General features: G+C 39.9%; 1 protein-coding gene and 1 long non-coding RNA gene across 2 annotated transcripts in view; one reads left to right on the forward strand and one right to left on the reverse strand.

Annotated features, from left to right (window-relative positions):
- EPHA4 (EPH receptor A4) overlaps window positions 1-16,843 on the forward strand; it is a 146,723-nt gene that overhangs the window by 39,966 nt on the left and 89,914 nt on the right. The gene's annotated exons all lie outside the window — the stretch shown is intronic.
- LOC111738685 lies at window positions 2,256-4,256 on the reverse strand. Its single transcript, XR_002779919.1, has 2 exons — window positions 2,740-4,256; window positions 2,256-2,598 (listed from the first exon to the last, which is right to left on the reverse strand). It is a non-coding gene; the product is annotated as an uncharacterized LOC111738685 (long non-coding RNA).

A 16,843-nucleotide genomic window follows, 5' to 3' on the forward strand; every position in this document is an offset into this window, starting at 1 on the left:
GCTTGGTACAAATACACATTTTTAAGGTCACATCCCAAGAGTTTTGAAGTTTGAGTTTGTAATCTAAATTTTTAACAAGGCTCCAGATGATTCTGGTTAATTTAGGCACTGGTGAACTTGTCGGCTGCTCATACCACGAAGACTGACTCTGGGTGACACAGAACTAACAGTGATTTGCTAGTCCTTTTGTGCTGCTTATTTCTTGTTCACCTGCTAAGAATAGAAGGCCCTGTGGATCTCAGAAAGTGAGTTGCTTATACCCATCTGGGCCAATGGTGTCAATCCCAGTGGAATTTAGCCAGTATCACATTTTTTAGTTGGATTCTGTGAATAATATTATTTCTCGTAAAAAAAAAAAAAATTATGTAGATACTCAAGTGAAGAGCAGTTCTGTCCACTGAAGAGGTGTGAGTTATTTATCTCTTTTCTACAGAAACCATTTCTTGGGGGAAAAAAGTAGTTGGAAGTAAACTGCACAGAAGTGAAAGACTGATCAGTTTGGTTACAGAGAGAAAATTATCAGCCACATGTGGCATCCTTAGTAGAACAAAGTAGGACCAATCGCATAGTTATCACAAAGTTATTGGGATTTTTATACAGAGCCAGCAAATTGATTTTCGATTCCAGGGGTAATCACATCCTGGAAGTTGTTCTCTTCCTTTTAAACACTAGGGAAATTCACATGACCTGGGAAGAAGACCATTTCAGGCTATCGGGCATCTGTAGTACAAGATGGAGTTTTTCCTGGTGTGGGCAGGGGATGGAGAGAGCCTTCCCAGGTGCCAATGTTAGAAGTTGGAGCACTTGCAGATGAAGAGTCTCAGAATTTTCTGAAGTTAGCATAGCACTTTGGTTAAAAAAGAAAACTTGTTTAGAGCAAGGCTGGATGTGGATTAGCCAAGAAGACTAACAAAAAGAAAAATACCAGAGCTGGGACCTGGGCAGAGATGTTTTCCAGAACCACCTGTGGGTAACTGGAACACAAACGATGTGTTTACTAATTAGAGGTCTGTTTTCGCACAAATTCATTCTTTAGTAAATGAGATGCAGTTCAGTCTCCTTGTCCGCCATTCTCAAATCACATCATTTGAAAGGATCCCTGCTGATATCCTTTAAGACATGCAGTTGGGTTGACATTTGCAGTGCGTATTAGGCAGCCTAAATAATCACCAGGGGAGAAGAGTGGATGCCCTAACCAAGGCCCTTCTTAGATGTAGATTTTATTTACTTAGGTATGAAACTTGTGGTGTCCCAGAGATGTGGGAACAGGTGGTCTCCCAAGGGGCTTTTGCTCTCCCACTCCTCTGCTATGGCTCTGCTGGCTCTCTCACAGGATGGCCCCCTAGTTGACGGAGTTGGAAGCTGGAGTAAAATAGCCCTGTAGAAAAGGCTGTTCTGATTTTCACAGGAGAGAGATGATCTCTCCAATCTTTACAACCGCAGTCTTACTTCACAGGCGTATTTTGACAAAAAAAAGTAAACATCGAGATGTCTGAAGTCATACTGATTTCTTTGGAAGAGGCACAATCCCAGGCACTATGGCTGTTACATGATTTTCGAAACTCCATAAACTGGAATTTGTTCTTGTACTATCTGTGTGTCAGAAGCTGTGTTGACTTGAGTCACAGATGGGTAAAGACCACAGGTTCAGCATTTTTCCTTCAGGGACATACCTTTGAGTTTATACTTTGAACACACTGGCTTTCCTCCTCGCTCAGAGTCATCTACTTCCTTAGTCAAGATCACTTCTGTACCCTTTATGGACACACGTGGCTGCAGGGGAAGTGAGTTGTCACTACCACGGCCTCCACGTCCACATTCAAACACTAGCAAAGGGCCGCAAATAAAACCACAGAAACCAAGTCAAAAGAAAATAGACCAGGCTTATGATTTGTTGTATAATATTTTGAGAAAAAAAAAAAAGAAAATGCCAGTGTTTGCAGACGTGGAGCTGCCAAATGGCAGGATAACTAGTGGGTTTGTTATAACGCATGTGCGTTGTCAGATGTAACTTCCTCATAGTTTACATGCCAAGGCTATTGGTGAGGCTCACGTGAAATATAATAAGCAACTTGGACATGACTGCTTTCACTTTTACTCTGGTCTCCTGGAAGCTCACAAAATAACTCAGAAATACTGGTTCCTTGAGCAGAAACTGGATGTCAATAAACTGCCCTCAGAATGATAAGTCATGTGCCTACTTAGCAAATTACAGTGTCCAACAATCAAAACTAGATCGTTAAAATCTCAACTGATTAGTTTTTATCATCTTTTAATAGGATACATTTAAATCTCTCTGTGACAGTTGATCCCATGTTTGAAATTTTCTTTGCAAACTCCCCAATGTGTTTGGTTTGTCTTAGTAGGTTCCTCTTTGAAAGAACACTGGTCACTCCCTCCATAAAGGAAAAGGGTCAATAAAACAGCCAGAGGTCTTTGCTCCCGTTGCGTTGTCATTGGGAAATTCAGCACATGGCATCGCCTCATTAATCCCTCCTTTCATCCAGCAAACATTTGTCTTCCAAGTCTCTGTTCACTGAGAGGAAAATGAAGCTGTGGACTTCACGCAAATACGAAATTCGGTTTGGGTTTGAGTAGCTGTAATATAGAAAATAAAAATAAAATACACACCTAGATAAAATATCTTCACCTGTATCTAGATACATAGGAATTGTTTGGATCAGATATTATAGGTATGATACAGACAGATAGATATAAACGTTATGCTATTTATGTTACTTTTTGTTCTTGTACATCAGTGAAGAAAAAGAACATCATCCAGAATCAGCCCTGAGTTGGAAGGCAACTGTGCCTATTTGTACAGGAAGTAGATTTGCATATTTTTTCTTTCTTTCTTTTTTTTTTTCTTTTTTTTTTTACATGTCCATTTACAACTACTATGAATTCATGCCTGAGGACTGCCAGGAATTTTGTAAAAATTATACAGTGCCAAAAGTCCTTCGAAAGAGGATTTTGAGTCCCAGGTATACTAGCTTTTTAAGCTCAAAAAGTGCACATGGCTTTTGCAAGCAGAAACAGGTCTAATGCTTTGAAGAATGTAAGAAATGATCAGCATTTCAGAGGCATTGAAGTGGTTAATCTATTAATCTATACTAGAGCAATCAGTTCCTAGTATAAACATTTTCTAACTAGCTTTTGGTGTTCTCAGCTTATCTCAGAGAGAAAGTTCACTATTACCATTCTAATTTTGCAGTTTCAATACTAAGCACGGTTGATTAGAAGCCCTTGCTGGCCTTTCATTTCCTGAGTGCCTTGAGAACATATTTATTTTGCTTCAGTTGAAGCATTTGTACTCTAACTGATTCTTTTTTAAAGATAATTTTTTCTATTGAGCTACAATTGACAAAACGTTTTATTAGTTTCAGGGGTAATAATTTGATATTTGTTTATATCACAAAAAGATCACCACCATCATAAGTCCAATTAACATCCAATTCTTTTCTTAATTTGATTGTAGCTGGGTCTATGAGGCTGGTCCTGCCTCTAAATTAGCCTTTAACTTAATTCTCAGGCCTTTGAAGTGTCAGTTCTGTCGTTCAGCCACTTATACAGGTGGTGTTCGAAGGACTTGAAGGGTACTTAGGGTGGGAGGGTGCTCAACGGACATTTACCACAGCACGAGGGACTGGTGGAAACTGGGCTGAGTATGGGATGTGCTCCTTTTTGAACAACAGAAATAATTGTCTTCCTGCAGACTGCGATGTCCAGCTATAATTCTTCCCTTCCTGGCTATGGATACACCCAGTGGAGCTGGAGAACAGAATTCCCTCTGTTTCCCATAAGGATTCCTAGCCTAGCAGCTTTTCCTGGTGGTCGCTCTGCTCCTGAGAGGGATGCCCAGGCTTCCCTGCCCCTCCCCCCACCTCTGGAACCCCCGCAGAGTTTTGCTATGTGGCAGAGCCACCTCTAGTCCCACGCTGGGCACAGGTATTCGCCTACCTCTAAGTTCATCAGCCCACCTGCTGCTCTTGTTCCTTTTTAGAATTCGCTTCCCACTGTGCTCAAATATGTTCATGTTAGAGAATGTTAACTGCCGTCTCCTCTAGAACACATAATGCTGAACGTGAAGGAGGTTGAAAGTAATTGTGATCACATACTTTCTCTTCCTGTTCTGATGCCTGAGTCAGTCTCCTCGCCTTAAGGTTTACACAGGTCCCTAATAACAAATAACAGCTGATGGCGACTTGCTGAGACACGTTCAATAAAGGAATGAACTTCCGTATTAAAAGATTGGGGCTTTGTGCCAGTTTTTCTTTTTTCTTTTCATTTTTTTCTTTCCTTTTTTTCCTTTTCTTTTTCTTTTTTTCTCTTTTTTTTTTTTTTTTTGAGAGAGAACCTAGTGCTAATAACCAGTTTGTGCAACAGTGTTCTGTTTTTCAAACCTAATGAGGTCCAATCCCCACATGTATTTTGATTTATTACCTGCTCCTACTGGCCTGTTTGCTTTGGATGTTTATTATTTTGATATTCAGTTAGCATAACACTTGAAATCATTTCACTTTCTGAATCCGTATTCTCCCTTTTCATGAGTGTTTTTGAGGTAGGTTGGAAACACTCACATTAAAACACCTTTTCTGTGTCCAGTATTCTGTCTTCACATTGAGGAAAATATACTGGTGGGTTTGCCCCAAAGAAGGAACAAAAAGGTTGTTTGATTTGGGTCTAAAGGCTCCATGGGTTGCGCCTAGAAACCTTTACAGCTGATGACCTGACTTTCCTCTACCACAGTTAGTGACGCTGCAGGTTAGTAACATTTTTTTTTTTTTTTTTAAAGTAAGAGGCTATGCCCTTTCGTACCATCTCTAATTTTGCTTTTAAATCTGGGTTTAAAGACAATGTGTGATGACCTCCGAGATGATTTTTGAGTCAGAGATTTGAAACAGGGGGATTTCAAAACAGGCCAAAATAATTAGCTCTGCCTGCCAAATAAATCAACTCCCTCTCTGCCCAGATCCAAACAATCTTTAAAACTTGTTTTAGAAGATAGGCGTTCTCTGTTAGCACAAGTCAGAGTGTTTGGATGTGGAAAGACTTGGCAGCCCTCAGGAAGGGGTGGCTGTTTCCCAGAAGAGCGGGGCCATCCACTCCGTTTTTGCTCCTTGCTCTGAGAATGTTGGGGCCCTCTGCGACCCACGTTATCTACAGCACCTCCCCCAGGACTGGGCAAAGCAAGTAAGTCCCCAGTGGCTCCTGTCCTCTTTTTTCCTTCCTTCAAAAGACTCAACTTTTCAATGTTTTTGTTGCTTAACATTTTAAAAATCATTTTCCCCCCATGTCGAACAGTGCAATGTATAGTAATTCTAGAAAATCTAGAAAGCGTAGAGTATTGCAGTGAAGAAAATTACCATAATCCTATCACTCGTTGTATATATTCTTGAGATTTTTTTTCATTTTCTCTGTCTCTCTCTTCTCTTTTTCACTCTTTTTGGCCATGCGTATAGATTTTTTTAAACGTATGTGAGAGTAAAGATGCTAATTTGATTGTTCATCTGTTTGTATCACAGGGGCATATCCAACAGAGGCATGTGTTTTGTTGCGTGAGCATCTGAAAACTATTTTAAATTCTGGGAGGTAGCAGATTTGGTGATGGCACAGAAGAGCATCGGACCAGAAGGCTAGGATGGAGAAGGAAGGATGTGGGATGGTCCTTTGAGGGACCGAAATGGGTGGAATGGGAGCAGCACTGGATTTAGAATCAGAAGATCAGGTTCCTGCTCTGCTAGCAGCTGACCTCCCAGATCAGTTTCCTAATCTGGGAAATGGGAGAACCACTTTTCTGGGTTGTATTGATGATTCAGTTCACGAAGTGAGGTGCTATTTATGCAAATGATTTGCAAACAAGCACTGCAAGAGTCAGATAATATTATTATAATGAGAAAGATACTCAGACTTGGCCATGATGATTCAAAGGAAGTAAGGATAAAGTGAACAAGGGTAGCCCGGCATCTCAGGTGGGTGAGCAGGTAAAATGTTTAATTGACTGTTTGATTTTGTTGTTATTAGCGCACCTAGCGGTGGATGTGTACTTTCTGTAAAGGTATCTAACCTGGAATTAGGATTATTTCGTTTGCTATTTTGTGTTGGTCACTCTTGTCTGTGTATTTTTATCTCGATCAGTACATTCTCCCGTAAAGCTAATATGTTTGTTCTCTCACCTAAGAGACTGTCATCAGACTTCTGCTAGGGATTACAGGCCTCCGTATCGAGCATCTCGCTGCATTTACACAAGAGTGAACAGGACAGGAGTAGCTCTGTGTTTTAAACAACAGATAAGGTGTGTGTTGTGTGTGTGGAGGGGGAGGGGAAATAGGAAGTAGTTGGGTGGGGATGGGATCTGGGAAAGATGTAGAAACACCTTTGATATGTGAAAGAATTCCTTTGTCTCTGCTCTTGAGCCTCGAATTGGGGGAACATTAAAAGAAAGGATTCGCACAGTGAGCTCTGGAGTCCCCATTGCCTCAGTCTGAACCCTGCGCCATCAATTACTTAGCTGTGTCACAGGCAAGTTTCCTCGTCTTTCTGTGCTTCAATTTCTTCTCTAAAACAGTAATAATAATAGTACCTACGGCAGAAAGCTGTTGCAGGAGAAATATAAGCCACTGAAATCTTCAGGACTGATCCAGGTCATCTTCGTGTTGAGTTCTTATGAGGGAACGGAGAGGGTGGTCCTGAGAAAATGTGCACTTCCAGCCTCTATGGCTTTGGGCACACCTGGGTGGTGAGCAGGCCCACCTGGCCCCCCCTTGTTGGGGTGGGGGGCCACCGTACCCAGCTGTAAGTGTCTAAGTGGGAGTGAGAGTGGAGTGTCAGGTCACACGATGACCCCCTCGGTCTTCTGGGGCTGAGTCATTGTCCTAAATCTGGAGATTTAAAGGTCTGTCCAAGCCTTCATTTGAAGAATATGTCTGTTCGCTTTATCCACTTCTTCCTAGGGTCATAGTTTAGTGTTTCTCCTTTTCCGTCCCCTTCCTCTTCATGCTTTCCTGTGAGAGACTGGGCGGGTGGACACGTGCACACGGACGTTAGTCAGAAAAACTTGTCACTGAAGAGTACAACATATTTATTAATAAGAATCTTCTGAAGATGAGGATGTTAAATTAATCTGATTGCCACACCATTCTAGTTAATTCTCTAATGCTTTTCTAAGACAAAGACAAATTAGTAGATTTCTCATTTTAACCACGATTATGTGTTTCTGTGTATTTGTATGTTTGTGTGTTTTTGTATGTGTGTGTGTGTGTGTGTGTGTGTGTGTGTGAATTTTTCTTTACCCTAGACCATATTCTTCCCTGAGCACACAGGGGAAAGACAGAAGCTTTTGAGGCCTGTATGAATTATGTCCATGCTTCTAGAATTATACTGGTTTAAATGGTGACCCTGAAACTTATTACCCATGTATTCTCAAGTGGTCGCTTAACCTCACCTCAGTTTCCTTGGTTTGAAAGAGAGATAATGTGTTTCCCTATTCATAAGTTCATTTTAAGTATTTAGTAAGATTATGTATATAAAGTGGGGAACCATAATCATTTAATAAATGTTAACTGTAATTGTTTTTAGAGTGTGATAAACCTCAATTTGACTCTTACTTTTCCTATTTAACTAGTTGCAACATTTGCTGAACCTCTGTTTTGTTGTGTAGAAAATAAAGTGTGGAAATCAGCATCTAACTCAGAGTTTTAAAGAGGATTGTGCACTATATATAGCATTATGGGGACACAGCCGTAAAAGTCCTCAGTGACATGGATGGACCCAGAAGGCATTATGCCGCGTGAAATAAGTCAGACGGAGAAGACAAATGCCATATGATCTCACTTATACATGAAATCTAAAAAACAAAATAAATGAGCAAAACAATTAAATTCATAGATATAAAGAATAAACTGGCGGTCATCAGATGAGAAGGGGGTTAGAGAGATGAGAGAAAAGGGTGAAAGGGATTAAGAAATATAAATTGCCAGTTACAAAAATAATCACAGAGATGTAAAGTACAGCATAAGAAATATAGTCAGTACTATTTTATGGAGTCAGAGACTTGTCATGGTACTCACTTTGTAAGATCTAGAAACTTCTAATCACTGTGTTGAACTCCTGAAACTAATATAATATTGCTTGTCATCTGTAATTGGAAAATAAGTAAATTAAAAAAAAAAATCTCCCAAATAAAATAAAATAAAATAACAGATGGCAAAAAGATAAATAAAAAAATAAAAGTACTCAATGGGTTTTTTCCTTCCTTGTCCGCTCCTAGCCTCTTTTCCTGGCAACACTTTTTTCCCCCCAGGGAATCTCAGTATCAGGAAGAAACTCTTATATAAAGAGGATATGGGCTCCAACTTTATGTTTCCTGTCAAAGACCTTGGGGCAGCCTAATAGCAGTATATGAGTGCCGTGCCCAGGACTTGTGGGCGGTTTCTCATTATTCCTCACATCGTGTTGTTTCTATTTCACTGAGGAAGCCATAGCTGAGAGTTAAGTGTCTCATCCCACTGGGAAGTGGCAGCCCCATCATTCAAGTCTATCCGACATCCGGTCATGTGCCTAACCACTGGGCTGTTCTGCCTCCACTGATGAAACACGGGAAAGTCGTGACCTTGAGCATCTCCACTGTTGGAACTAACGAAGCTAAATAAAGGACACGTCCCTTTCTCACTTCCTTTATTTGGTTTCACCGGAAGATCATTTAGGGAGCATACGATCACTTGTCTTCTTCCACAGCTCTAATATCCAGACCACAAGTCAGAAAATTAACCTTTTAACTTAATATATATGTTGTACATTGAGTCTCGTACTAGTTTTCATCCATCCAAATGGTAAGTTTCACGCAGCATGACGGATGTCCTCTCCGCGTACACATTGCAGGGGATGGATGGCTTAAAGCTGCTGTGCCCTGAGGCCATTGTGAATGCCACGTTACTTGACAGATTGGTCTGGCCCACATCATCAATTTTTATCACATTCTTTTATGAAATAGAAATTTCTATTATGGACATGTAATTTGGTGAGAGTATTGAAAATAGTAAGCTCTATCCAAAGGCTATAAAACTATATACTTGTAGACTTATGAAATTGGCTCCTTTTTTTCCCCTATCCCTAGCATTTATCCCAGTAAGTGAGACAATGGATAGGACACTTTGGGGAACTGAAAAGATTATAAAAATATGATTATTATTTGGAAAACAATTTTATGTCTTTAAATCAAGGAAATGCATACTGAGCATCAATATGAGTGTTTATTTGAACTCATTGGCCATAGCCATTAAAATGTGATCAATTCAAATCTAGGTTGTAGATGCTAATAAAGATCAATTTTGTGGCAACTGATCCAGGCTGTGCTTAATAATCTGAATTGACACTTGAAATGTTGGAAATATTGAGAAGTCTAAGTACAAATTTCTTTTATGTTGTATTTTCCCAGCTTAAGTAAAGCCATTAAGATATGTCTAAAATTTATGTAGATGATTAAGCATTTGGGAAACTCCGAAAGGTCACTTTGTAGAACTATACTTCCTTGTCCTTTCTAGTTTGCCTTTTTATCTGACGTAGGCTTCACTAGAAAATGGCAATTGTACTTCCCAAGTACCATTCATCCTCATGTAAAACTGGCGATAGGGCTAACTTGTTGTCATAACGACTTACAGATCTAGCAGGATTTAACATGAAATAACAATCGCCTTGCATTCTCATTCTCATTCTCATTCTTATCCTTCTTTTCACAAAAGACCTGAAAAGATAGAAAAACACCAGAGGAATAATACAACACATGTTACTTAACACTTGCCTTATTGATCGTATATGGGTGATTATGCTTTTTTCAAGTTTCTTCTTTCTTTCGTCTAGAAGCCTGGCATTAAAGTGCACTCAGGCTGAACCTCACGGCTTTAATACTTACTGTTGTGGAGTACTGATGCTAAGGGTTAGCATCTGACGTCCAGTTCATCACTTAATAAACATTTCTTTGCCCTCTGCAAGTCAAACATTGCTTGGGTGCTTCGATTTTTCAATTAAAATATATCTTCTTATCCACCTCACCTTCAACACACTTCTAACCACCTGACGTTTTATATATATTTGTTTTTTTTTGTTTTTTTGTTTCTCTTTGCTCCTCTCTCTCTTCTACATTATTTTAATGAAAGGAGTTTTGACTTATCCCTAACATCTAGAACACTGACTGACACATACTAGGTGCTCGAAAAATATTTATTTAATAAATTAGTCAATTAATAATAGCCCCAACTTCTTAGAATTGTTGGGGGATCAATTAAAGTAATAAAAGTGCACATAGAGAGCCCTAATAACTACTCGTTATTCTTATTACCCAAGCTATCGGTTTGTGTTTCCATAAATGTGGAAGGCATACTGGCAATAGATACTTGGGTTCTCAAATTCTAGGTGGTGATAATTAAAATCGTAATAATTAAAATTTAATTTTTATTATCATCTTCAATTTATGTCAAGGGGTATTGGCTTGTGGGTTAAGATATTAAGAACATGATTGAACTCTCAGAAGGTAAAACAAACGAAAATGGAACACAAGTCAATGAAGTATGAGAGACTCTGCTAGAGCCATGTTCTGGAGTGGGTGTTTATTGGGTATGTTTATTGAGTTTAAATCCCTGTAATAATGACCTTTTTTGTAACAGCAATCTTTTATCTATATAACATCTAGATTGATCATTGCACAGATGTTATTAGCTAATTTGTTGATTCATTGTGATTTATCAATTGGACCAAACCTATATTTAGCTTCCACCTACATCACTCCTCTGGTAATGAAAGGCTACAGATGTCTTTGACATTGACTATCTAAGTGTCTATCTGAGTTTCATCCTCCTTGATTCCACCCTTGACTAAAATTCTCATTTCCTTTGGCTTTCTTCTTGCACTTTCCTGGTTCTTCCATGATGAATATAGCTTTTGATCTGTGGCATTGGTCACTGAAATTCTCAGGTGCCTTACCTGCACAGCGGACATAACTGGAAGTGCTCATATCAAGAGCAAATGGTGAAGGTTAAATGAGACTACCTATTTAAAGTATCTGGCCATGCCCCTGGTGCTGGTCATTAAATGCCAGTTGCCTTTTTACTCTGTTTTTTTTGTTTGTTTGTTTTGTTTTTTTATTCGTCCTGTTTAATTTCTTTTTCTCCAACTGTCTTTGAAATATGGTTTCCAAGATTTTTTCCTGAATTTTTCCTGAATCTATAGCTCATCCACTCCTGTAACTCTTCCAGACATTTTCCAAACCTCTATCTCTGCTTGTGCAGCCTCCAGACTCATATTTCCAATTGCTTCCTGAACATCTCAATTCAGATACCTTGGATTCAATGACAGTCTAACTGACCTCATGTGCTTCCTTCCCAAACTGACCCTTCTTCCTCTAGTTCCCATTTTGGTTATAGTACTTCTACTCTCTCAGGCGTTTGGTCTGGAAACCTTAAGTCCAGTTTCAACTACCCTGAAACATTTAATCAGAACTGTTGGTTTGGTCTTAGAGCTTTCTTCCTTTTCTCATTGAAGAGAAAGTTTAGAAGTGAAGTGAGCTGTTTGAAGTCAGACCAAGCAATAGCTACTTGACTGACATTCACAAAAGTAGGTCACGGAATGTGAGGGGTTGAAAATAGGATGGGAATTATTGCAGGATGTCCCTAGGTTAACACCATATGGACCAGGCCAAACTTTGCTGTGTATGGAATAACTAGTCTTTTAAAATCTCTATTTTTCAAGTATATGCATATACTACTATGGTTTAAAAAAGCAAATATAGTTTAAAGAGTTCCTAAATGTGTAGTAGCCTTTTATCATTATATAATTTGCTAAGTAATGCATACTAAAAGTACAGCTGTCAAGAGGGGTTTCATCAAAATGTTATTTTGCTGTATTATGAAATATGGATTTCAAGGACAATTGACTTTCATTTGTTCAGAGTCACCAATGCATAGGGAAAAAAATCAGAGATTACAATTGAGCTTTCAAAAATAAGATTTTTATGGAGAGAAGTTGAAACTGAAAGTCTCGAAACACTTGACTAGTAAGTATAGAACTCCTTCCTAAAGCCATATGTATTATATTCAAGATAAGATAATGAGGGGGTGTGTGTGTGTAGAATAAGTCTTGTCCTCTGGGTTTACCAGTTGCTTGCTGGATAACAAGGAAAATAAATATATGTGTAAATAAGCATAAAGGTAGAAGTGCTGTGTACACAAAAGTAAATTTGAGTTCTGATTTCCAAGTGTAGAAATGCTTGATAGAAAATTGGTGATGGCTGATTTGAGGCTTTGAGGAGAGGTTAAGATTTTATTATTCCAAAGTGATTGAGAAGGTGTGAATGATCCAAGTGAAAACAAATGGTACACAATCTGGTTTGATTGAAGTGTAGGATATTTGAGGGACAAATTGGGGCTGGATATGGGGCTCTTTATTTTCTCTGCTCTTCTGTTTGAATTTTATGTTATACAAATGTGGGCCCTGGAAAGATTTTAAATATAGACATGACACGATCAGCACAAGTACCTTATTTTCTTTATTACACAGAAAGGGTACTTAAAAATTAACCTTAAATCTAGACAAAGGCCAGTAAAGGAAATTGGAGTAGAAATTACAGAGGAAGAAAAAAATATCTTGGTCCGAGAGATAGCAAGGGCATGGCTGGAATTCTGCGTTGTGTTGGAGGTAACCTGATTTTGTTTACTTGGGCTGATATTAGAATATGTTTGCCTTGCGTTTGCAAGGTTAATTTGGTTGTTCTACCTCTCTCTATGCACAGGTCTTTAATGTTCTTTTATTCTTAAACCCAGAAAGGCTCCTTCCGAAGGGTTAGTTAGAGGTAAAATTAAATTTGAGTGGCAATGCCAGCAGCGTTAGCACCATCCGGCCCCGGAATCTCCTAGGTGAGATGTCTTTATAGCTAGAACAGAAGAAATAAGTTCTATTGGATTAACCAGAAGAGCTGAAGAAAGGGAACTGAGCTTTCTTGATGTCAGTTGTCCTTTATCTTTTTCACCTCTCTTTTCCTTGAGATTCCTGCTTTGAATCACCATCTGTTTCCTGCCTCGCAGTGCCTTGGGGTTAATGCCAGCTCTGTTGTATGTGACTCAAGGTTCAAACATCCCTTTTCAGAAACTGTGCATCATTTAAAGAACGATGAGGAAATCTGTTTCCTTTGTGGCCATAGGACCCTCGTCATCTTAGTATTCTCAAACCACGGGTCCTGCTTTGTTATATTTTGCCCCCTTTGATGCTTTTTAAATTTAAAACTATATTTAAAGCCACCCTAGCTGTTACACTGCACTGTTTTGTTTAAAACATGTGCCTGCTTTGTTAGTAAAAGAACCTTTGCCAAGGGAATTGTATGTGGGAGGGTGTGACTAACTTAGCAAAAGGACTTATCTCTTATCCTATCTGCCTTGAGATCTCAAGGCGGCCTTTGATAGGACCGATTTCTTTCCCCATCGGCCCTGCCCTCTCCAACCTTCACTGCTATATTTCCTCCCCAAATTATTTATATCTAAATATTTTAACTTTCAAAAAAAAAAAAAAAACTAATCTACTCTCCGAATTCATTTTCCGTTGGGGGACCCTGAACCACTGGTTTCCTATTTCTCTGAGTAACAGGTACTCAAATGTAAAGTAAGAGCACTGAAATTCTGCCTCCCCGCTCCTCCCACCCTGTAAGCACATACCAGCAGGCCTCCTTGCCTGCCTGTGTTAGGAATGTCTTGTTTCCCCTTTGGCAACTTTCAGCAGAGCTTGTTATGTTACCAGGTTTTTTGAAAGGAAATCTAAGTCCCAGTGGCCAAGATACATAGGGACAGGAAAGTGAACCGGAAATAATCTTTCTAAAACTTTGGTTCTCTGCGTTGCCTCCTGTGTCCAGACTTCTAGAGATGGTCGTTAAGGTTTAGATGCTTACGGCAATTACGTCGTCATTCGTTCATCTATCTGTTTAGTCTGCAAGGATGTAACGAGCAGCTACCATTACTGGATACTGTACTCAGCTCTCGAGATTTCACAGCAAACAGGATCGGCCCATTTGCTGCTGCTATTGAGGTAGGAATGCATTCTACAGGGAAAGATGACCAATAAACCTCTAAAAATGTAGTTCATTACGGAATTACAGTTGTGCAGAAGGAGGGTCTATAAGAGGGAGGGTCTGTAAGAGGGAGGGTCTGTAAGGGAGAGGCTTTCCTCATGGTTGGTATAAACATCAGGGGAGTTTCCTCATTTCTTACAAGCTGGAGATAAGGACCATTTTGCACTGGAGGCTAAGGGCTGAGCTCTATGATGTCAGGGGCAATCAAGAAAAAAAAAGGCATGAATGGTACAGGATCTGAAAAATCTGCTCTAATTTTTCAGTTTTCCTAGAAACCAGCTAGCTACCTGTAGTCTCCCAATTAGGTCAAAGTTGGCTCTGTGAGGAAATAGGAAAGTAAAGACCTCACTCAATTAACAACACGTCACTGCCCACACCAGCTACCTCATGTCAACTCGAAACCTAATAACTTCATTTACTGATGTCACTGTTGACAAGTTCTTGTCAGCTGTGCTCTTAGTTCCGGTTTGAATCACGTTCAGGAATCTGGCCCCTCGGTCAGCTCCCTTGAGTCAGCGGGTGCTGTCACGCAGCTGCCATCAAGGTGTGGCCCACTGTAAGTGGTCAGAACCCAGGGCTCGGTTACCAGTTTGGTGAAGGCTGTTGTGTTAGCAAAGGTGGGAGGCGTTTTGAAATTAGCAGTGGAAATGAGGGCCTAGTTTGACTCATTTTGAAGGACAGAGCCACGGGAAGAATCAAAATTTGCTCCTTATGTCACTTGTTTGGTATCTTAAGTCCACTTAAAGGAACATCTTATGACCATGGAGAAAAGCAAAGTTAGTCCCTTCTGTCATTCGCTTGGAACCCAACCACTGATCCCAGCTCCTTGCCTCCACCCTGGTCCAGGAGACCCTCATCCCTTCCTGGACTCCAACGACAGCCGCCTAACTTGTCACCCTGCTTCTGTTAGTCCTTCCGGCCAGCCGTGCTCCACCAGCAGCCAACACGATCTTTTGGAAAATCTCTAGCAAACCATTTTACTATATTGAGTACACACTGTAAACTCCTCCTCCTAGAGTGTAGACTCTGATGGCCTCAACCTTGGCAGTGACCTGCAAACAATCCCCCAAAACAGCACTATTCTTCCTGTCCCTCTAATACTGGCTCACCGGCAAGGCCTGGACAACTTTCTCTTTATCTTGGAATGCTTTCCCTATATAAGCATTTGCTGTCCCTTTTTTAGCTCAGGGCCCAAGTCAAGTGTCACCTGCGAAAGGCCTTTCCTAAGCACCTGCTCCAAACCCTTTCCCCACTCCACCCTCAATGCCTGTCACGTCACTGGTTGTGTTCTTCCGTTAAACTATATCCTTGCCACTAAAGCGTATGCTCTTCAAAAGCACAGACCCCATCAGTCACCCCCTCCCTGTGCCCGGCGTACGTAGGGGCTTAACAAGACATTTGGAAAGAGGGAGTTTTGACACCATAGAGAAAAGACACTTCTTTCATTCTCTTCTCTGATTTCGATACATGGCAGAAAGAACATAGGAGCACTCAGAAATCTCTGCTAAGACAGAGAAGAGAAAGCTTAATAAAGAGTTTGAAGTTATGAATTTATTGGGGGGTGGAGGGAGGTGTTTAAGTAAGCCCATAACTCGATCCCGACTTCCCTGATGAGCCCACAGCAGCCCTGGGAAGGAGACGACACACGCTGCATGAACTGCTGAAGAGCATGGGAACCAAATCGTAAATGACATCAGGGGCTCTCAAAACATCTTTGGCTATTTTAGAATCATTGAGTCAATCAGACCATGGGAAGCACATCGACTTACAATAAAAAATTTAGAGATTCAAAAAGAGATTTTATAAATTATTTAGTCTGGTGTCTTCAGGGGAAACTGAGGCTCAGAGACCATAAGTTAGAAAACATTGGGACTGCAATTCAGGTTCGTTCCCCCCCACGGAGCCTGGCCTCCTGGCGGGCCTGCTGTCTGGATCCATTTTCTGCACCTACATATGTGTGCTGTGGGTTCCTGGTTGTGTTTTTGACATAGCAAGTGTAACCTTGACATAGCCTTGAGAAAAAAGCTTCATTTTGTTCATGGAGATGATCATCCACCTGCCAAGTTTTTTTTTTTTTTTTCCATTGGGAGAAGGATTTATGACTTCATTCTTTTTTGTTTATTTATTTTATTTTCCTTCAAATCTAAGCCTCTTTCGGAATGATCCTGCCTCAGGGCTAGGGAAAAAAAAGTGTCCTATTCTAATAAATAAAATGCAAGTTTTCTCATGATCTTAGCTTTCCTGACACAAAAATGATCTATTCTTGATGGCTCGTTGAAAGGACTTTTTAATGATTTTCAACCACTTCGTTATATACAGAATGGAAGAGTAATTAGCAAAGAGACTAAAGCATTTTCCTAAATCCAGGTAGGTAGACTACATCTTGTAAATAGATCCTAGAAAAGTTTTTAAGCCATTTATATCATTTTTGAAGGTTGGTCCAGAAGTTTGTTCTGAATAAGTAAAGATATTTATACATCTGAGATGTGTGTGGGTTATGTTAGTGATTTTCAGTTCTTTTGTGTTCGATAATATGCCCGATTTGTTCTCCTGCTTTCTTTAAATGGGTCGGCTGTCACTGTCTCCCATCCATATTTTCTGAAAGTAAGTCAATTGTTCCACTGTTTCATCACTTGTGACACATAACTGTGGGAACATATCAGCATCGTGATCTTGTTTCTGTTTTTATGAATATCAAATTTTATCACAATTGCTCTTGTGTGATATTTGGCATGA

This window comes from Pteropus vampyrus, unplaced genomic scaffold, assembly GCF_000151845.1.
Source record: "Pteropus vampyrus isolate Shadow unplaced genomic scaffold, Pvam_2.0 Scaffold42, whole genome shotgun sequence".
Classification (NCBI taxonomy): domain Eukaryota; kingdom Metazoa; phylum Chordata; class Mammalia; order Chiroptera; family Pteropodidae; genus Pteropus; species Pteropus vampyrus.